The sequence below is a fragment of the Oxyura jamaicensis genome, chromosome 2 (assembly GCF_011077185.1).
Source record: "Oxyura jamaicensis isolate SHBP4307 breed ruddy duck chromosome 2, BPBGC_Ojam_1.0, whole genome shotgun sequence".
Classification (NCBI taxonomy): Eukaryota; Metazoa; Chordata; class Aves; order Anseriformes; family Anatidae; genus Oxyura; species Oxyura jamaicensis.
In genome coordinates this window covers 27,231,319-27,237,865 of record NC_048894.1, presented here as the reverse complement: position 1 = coordinate 27,237,865, position 6,547 = coordinate 27,231,319, and the positions used below count along the sequence as shown (strand labels likewise).

Sequence of the window (6,547 nt, the reverse complement as noted above, 5' to 3'; positions counted from 1 at the left end):
TGTCAAACAATCTTTTCCTTCACGACTCGGCTCCCTTGTGACAACAGCTGATTTGGGCAGCTGGAGCCTTTTAATATTTCCTTGTCTGGGACAGGCTGGGGCTGAGCAGAGGGACTCGGCTGAGAGCAGCCCCCGAAGGGCCCCAACCCGTGCGCCTTTCCCTGCCACATTCCCTCAGGCCTCGGACGGGGCCCGGCGGGGACGGAGGAGGAAGCGCGGCGCGTCCGGCCCGAGGCCACCGCCGGGAAGCTCCGAGGGCCCGGCGGCCGCCACCCTCCCGCTCCGGGCGCTGGGCGGGCGGCGGCGGCTCCGCCCCGCTGCGGGGGCCGCCCGCGCCGGCAGAGGCGGCTCCGTTCGCCGCTGTGACGCCGGCGGCGCTGGAACACCTGGAGGGGCGGTGGCGGCGGCGCCTCCGGTTCGGCCCTGCCCTGCCCTCCGCTGCTCGGCTGCGGGCAAGGTGAGTGCCGGGAGGGGGGACCCGTGCCGGAGCCTGGAGGGGGAACGGGCTCCGCCGGCGGCTGCCGCGGCCGGGCTCGGGCAGCGCCGGAGCCGCGGGTGGGAAGAAGGAGGCGGCGCGGCCGGCGGGCCCGAGGCGCGCGGTGCCCGGCAGGGCTCGGCGGCGGGGCCTCCGGGGGTGAAACGGGAGAGGCGCAAGATGGCATCTGCCTGTCCTCTCCGCCTGCCGATCCCCTCCCTCCCTCCTGCCGGCGGCTGTCTCGCCATGATTGCTGCACGCATCCGCTCCTGCCTGCCTTCCCCCCGGGCATCCTCTCTGGCCGCGGGCCCGCAGGGAGCGGGGAGGAGGGGGGAGAGCGGCCGGGGCCCTTCCCCGCCGGGCCCTCACCTGCCAGCCGGCTGCGGTGGGCCCTCGTGCCTTGTCCCTCGTACCACCTGCCGAGGCTAATGAAATGGGAATTAAAATAAAGTATATATATGCTTTTGTTTCTACACCTGTATTTTGGAAAAGGTTGATCTTGGTAATCAGATTTGACCTGCATCCATCCACCTGGCTCCTGAATGTTGGTCATTGGGTGCATCGTTCTGGAAGATAAAGAAGGAAAAAAGAAAATTACTTGCGGTGGTAGTTCTTAGTAAGGGGAAAGGATGAAGGGCACGGTGCTCTTTTATTGCCAGCGCTGTGTACACGTTCAGCACCAAATGTAAATAATCCCTTGTTCCGCGGTGCTGTGCCCTGTGCTGGCACCCCAGGGTCCTACATGGATCCTCCTCAAGCACGCCTTCAGTTTGCCTTGGGGGGTCCAGGTCTAGTTCATAAACGTGGAACCGAACTAGATACTCTCAGGAGCACATCAGTTGCCCCCCTACCCCCAAGTTACACTGTGTGGATGTTCTGGAAGGTTGGCGTTAGCGTTGTTCTTCTGTTTGACACTCTACCCACGCGCCTTGCTTTAAACCAAGGCAGTAGCTTATTTCTGGGAAGCACCTGTTTGTTTTTTGTTTTGTTTTGCTTGTGTCTCGTTCTGTTATCCTTCGCCTTTCAGTTTTGAGATGATCAAAGGGTTTTATTTATTTTGGGTCTCAGAAGGTAGCTGTGGCTCTTGTTCTTGAGCAAACTTATTAGAAGTAAGCTGCTCTGGTCTAGCAGGGACATTGTTGAAAAAAAACAAAACAAAAAAAAAAAAGTATGCTTGGTTGCTTTGCCAAAGTGTTAAGCAGAGAAAATGGTAGGCTGAGTTTTGGAGTCTGTAGTGTGTGGTGGCTTTGGGTATGGACTTCCACCTATTTTTATTTTTTCCTGATAACCAACTCTTTTTCAACTCTGTCCGTGCAGGGTTCCCAGGGAGTGAGTAGAAGTGTTGCTTGCTAGTGCTGTCTTTCCAGCACTGATCTAGGAGTTGTTCTTGATGGTGCTTATCTTGAAGTCTAGGAACATCTAACTGAGACAGTAGCATTTTGAATACACTATTCGAATAGCGTAGCCTACTGGTTTAACCTGAGCTGACTTTATGATTTAAGGTTTGTGTTAATACCACTGCAAAAGGAATTTAGCATAAAGCCACGGAGGTCTCTTGTGTAGTAAACTGCCATAACGGGTAAAACCAGTCAGGTTTTTCCCATGGCAATTTCTGCTAGAAGGTGATGTGGCAGTTAAAGGCTGCCAAACCTTGGTCTAAATTTCCCGTACTGTTTAAACTTCACGAGTGAGATATGGTTACTTCCAGAATGGTTTGAACAATGGTACGGTCAAAAGTTAGATGGTGGTAAATGGAATTTACCTGCTTCTTAATTGAGAAAGGATTGTTTTTAGGTAAAGGTGATTTTCTTCTTCATGAGAGCTAAGATTCAAATATACACACAACTGAATGTTGCAGGTTCAAAAAATCAGTTATGACTGTACAGAAGGGAAGGTTTCTTAAACTTTTTATTTACTTATTTTTCACAAGATTTTTATCATTGTTGGAGTGAGGTAAGGAGTCACTTAGTGCAAAGTAAAATTCCTGCTGAACCCTTTTGCAGGGCTGGGTTTTTTACCCTTAGTAGAGTCTCAAGCCAACCAGTCTTGCCCGTTCTTCTGCTATGTACACTTTACAGGGCTGCTAAATTGTTCTGATGAATTCTCATGTAACCTTTTCTGGAGAAGCTGAATAAATAATAGCTCTTTTCACTCTTAAGCTAGTGTTGAAAGCTGTTGGTATGAGTTGGCAGAAAAATGTGCTAATATCTCAGCTAACAGTAAATGTCTAGAAATGTCCTCAAAGATTCTTCTTAATACTTTTTTCAAAATCTTCTCCAAGTGTTGCTCTGAAGTCGTTGGTTCTTCAGGATGTTTTGCCATTGCTCAACCGTAAAATCACTCTAAAGACAAAGTTATACCACATGATGCAGAAGCATTAAAAATACAAAAGCCCGGAGAGTGAAGAATGTTAAACAAAGAGCCAAGCAGTCAGGAACAGTAGAAACCTTTGACCTTTTATGTGTTGCTAGTAATAGTCTCACAGTAGCTTTTCCTGCGGCTATTGTTAGCCGTGGCAAAATGAGGGGCATTTTGGCCGGTTATGCAATCACTTACGTCAACCTTGGGAACTGTCTGTTCCAAGTCACTGAAACAGTGCTTAGGTCTGTAACGCGAGCAGCTTCGTAGGGATCACCACTGCTCAGGGAACTGTCGGCTGGTGTGCCAGGATCTGAGAAGTTCCTGCTTCTTTGGCTGAGAAGCAGAGGTTGCGTGTGGACTGTGCATCTATCGAGAATATGCAGCCTGTATCGATCGTGTTGACTCAATGTGCAGTGAAAGAAGATCACCCTGTATTGCTGTTGCTGTGCATGCTAAAACTGTTTCGTTAATCAAATTTCTTACCCATGGATGTGAAATGATCTCCTGAGGGATTCTAGAGAAAATTATTTTCCCTGTTCCCTCCCCCTGCATCATTCCCCCTCAGGTATAATAGCATTGCTTCCTGGCTTCCGCACAGATGAGAAGGGAGGCAGACTCTTGAGTGTTGACTGTGTCAACAAATAGGGTATCAGAATAAGAGAGAGATTGGTTTGAACATTATAACCATGTTTATAAACCACATTTATGACAACATAAATGTGAAAATGATTTCATGAGTATTTATTTGTACATTCACTGCTTTTTTTCATCCATTCTGCAATGGGAAGGGTTCCTAAGATTAAGACTGTAGACTGTTTACGGATAGAAAGTGTCACAAAAACCATCTTCCTATTGTCCTTTATAATCTGTGCACAGCAGGTGTCCTGGACTGTCATGGCACTTTCTTTAATAGTATTTGGCTACGAAGTTTAAAAAGACCGTTTTAAAGCTGAAAGAACAAATGTGTATTACAAAACAATTTGATAGTCATTTCGGAGAAATGAAGCGAGTCTGCATTTAGAGTGAAATTAAATCCTGGATTGTATACATCCCCAGTTTCGTTCATTTGCAGAGGGAGGTTAGACCCATCACTCAACTTCTTTCATAAGACAGATACAGTACTTATTTACAATACCTATTCCTTCCTAAGGACATTTGCTCAGTGTTCTTCACATATACCAATGGAAAACTAGTAGTTGAGTGAAAGCTCTTACATAAGGACAAGCTAATACTATGTGCTGCTCTTACATTATTTCACAATCACCTACTGAAAAGTCAGTATAACATGGAAAAGCAGCCTAAAATTAGTTTTGCCTGTGTATAAATACATGTCTTTGTGTATATAAATAGTGAAGTTCTGCATGTAGTTTATCAAGAAAGGATTATCATTTGCTTATCTTCCTACTGTGAGTCTACCAACATTTATTTGAAATATTTTGTTCTGAGACTACACGTATTGTGTCACGACTACATCCTATCAGTGTCCTTGAGATAAACCACTATTTTTTTAAGAATTTGTAATTCAACTGTTTGAAAAACAGCTCAAAGTTTCATTTCAGTATATTTTATGTTCTGGAAGGACAAGATCGCTGAGTCTGTAAGTTTATCACTTGATTGTCTTTGGTATAATTTGGCAGGTGTATAGTACCCAATATACACACAATTGTTTTTTGAAGAGAAATACTAGCAGTGGATTACATCCCTGCACTTGCATGGGAGCAAAAATAGTTTTTTAAAAAACTCGATGACATAGTGCCAAATTTCTGTATCTTCATGTTGGTTAAAACTTACCCCTGGCAACTCAAATATTGAAAACCGGTGCAGCCCAGATGGGTTTATACTCAAGTTCTGGGTGTAAGTGCATAGTAAACTTCTATTGTGCAAATTTGCTGTATTTATCTGCCACTGCCTTCTATTAACTTGTACACAGTGAGAATAGAAAAATAAAAGACTCAAAATGATAATAAAAGAAATGGGACCCTGGCTATCGTCCTCTGTTTTGACTGCATTAGAAAATAAAGCAATTTCCTATGTTAATTGTGTATTCTGCAATAATTATTCTACACTAGAAACATAATAATTGCTTTCGGAATAAAGCAGCTCGTACAGTACTCTCCGCAGTAGCTGTTGGTCATCTGCCCTGTGGAGAGAGTATTAACAATGAGCTTAAAACCTAGTGAAAGACAGATCGTTTTATACTTAATGACAATAGTGCTGCACATTTTGTTGGGTGTTCTGTTTTCAGGCAGGTCCCTAGGTAATGCTACTAAATGCCAGAAAAAACACCCCGAACCTCCAGATTTCTTCATACCTTATGCATTGTTTCTAATGGTGCAAGTCTTTAATCACACAGTCTTAGTCGTTCAAGATACCTGTTTGTATTGCTGTGGTTTCTTCTCCCTGCAACTGATCGGCCTGAAGAAGGCAAAGAGAGTGTTACATTGGCTCAAACTACCTCCCTGGAAAACAGACTCCAATTTCTCTGATATTTTTGTTGTTTTCAGCTTGTTCTTGGTTCATTTGCTTTGCATGTCTAGTTTTGTTGTTAGTATTTCTTTTCTTGATGCTTTAAAGGATCAGGACAAACGAATAAATGGAATGGAATAAATGAAGTTTTTGCTGGGGTCTTTCATAAACCTTGATAGACCAGCAAATCTTCTGTTGGCTGCCTTTGCAGGGGCTTAGTGTTGAGAGACTTGTATTGTAATTTGGGCACCACAGTTAGAGAGATGACTGGGATCAAACTGCACAAATTTCTTTCCCTCTCACTACCCACCCAGGTGAAAACTGCAAAAGAAGTCCCCTCTCTGTGCAATGGATGCTGCTTCCCGTGTTTCTGTTACAGATGTGTGAAACGTCTTTGTAGATGTCAGCTCCTGAAATAGGTTGAAAGAGTCATTTTGTTGATGCATCTTCTCCCCTCCTAAGTCTGCAATATTTCTACTCCTGGGAAGTTGTGGGTAACACTTAACATCTCTCTTGGGACCAAGGAATAGACAAAAAGTTGTGGTGGATGCAAGGAACTGGTAATGCAGCACTTCCACAACAATTTTTAAACTTTTTGTATTAGTAAGTGCATCAGTGTGTAGTCTAACAGAATGAAAATATGGATTTAAAGCTAAGCATGGATGATTCAGCAGGATTAGAACAGCAGTGATGAGCTTTGGAGGAAAAATTAAATCTCGTCATTTGTCATATCAACATAAACTGTAGATTTGTTTTATCTGGATTACAGCAGCACCTATTCATGTAGTTAGACTAGGCATTATACTTGTAAGTCCATGTATAGTTGTGATGGTGAATGCTTGTAGAGACCCTGGCTTCAGTTTTCACTCTTCTCTTACGTTTGACATGGATAATTCAGAGCAATAGGCTGCTCTATTCACTTTTGCTTGTGAAAGGCAAAATGAAACGTGGTTTGAAGCCCTGACTCATTGGGTCTGCATGTTTGTAGAAAGACCGTAGGAGATATAACTGTGCCGTGCCTGATCTTCCTCTTGCAGTGAGACTGCCTCTTGCTTTGGAGACCCATTTACTTGATCACAGCTTTCTGGCAGGAGAGGAGAGAGGTTGTCAGGCAAGAGTTGTTAAAGAGGCACAGATGGCAATGATTCCCTCACCTAAGCACATCACAGATTTTCCTCCCATCAAAGTATTTTACATAAATGAAACCATCACTGTTTTACAGATAGAGCTCTTTGAAATTCCTTT

The 6,547-nt window shown here is 44.5% G+C and overlaps 1 protein-coding gene across 4 annotated transcripts in view; it reads left to right on the top strand.

Annotated features, from left to right (window-relative positions):
* The first annotated feature begins 276 nt into the window (after nt 1-276).
* ICA1 (islet cell autoantigen 1) overlaps nt 277-6,547 on the top strand; it is a 75,406-nt gene continuing 69,135 nt past the window's right edge. For 3 of the 4 annotated variants that reach the window (XM_035317594.1, XM_035317595.1, XM_035317593.1), the window contains exon 1: nt 279-457. The gene's annotated coding sequence lies outside the window, so the exon portion shown is untranslated. Of the gene's footprint in view, nt 458-6,547 lie in introns of all 4 variants that reach the window. The other variant, XM_035317596.1, reaches the window with a different exon arrangement.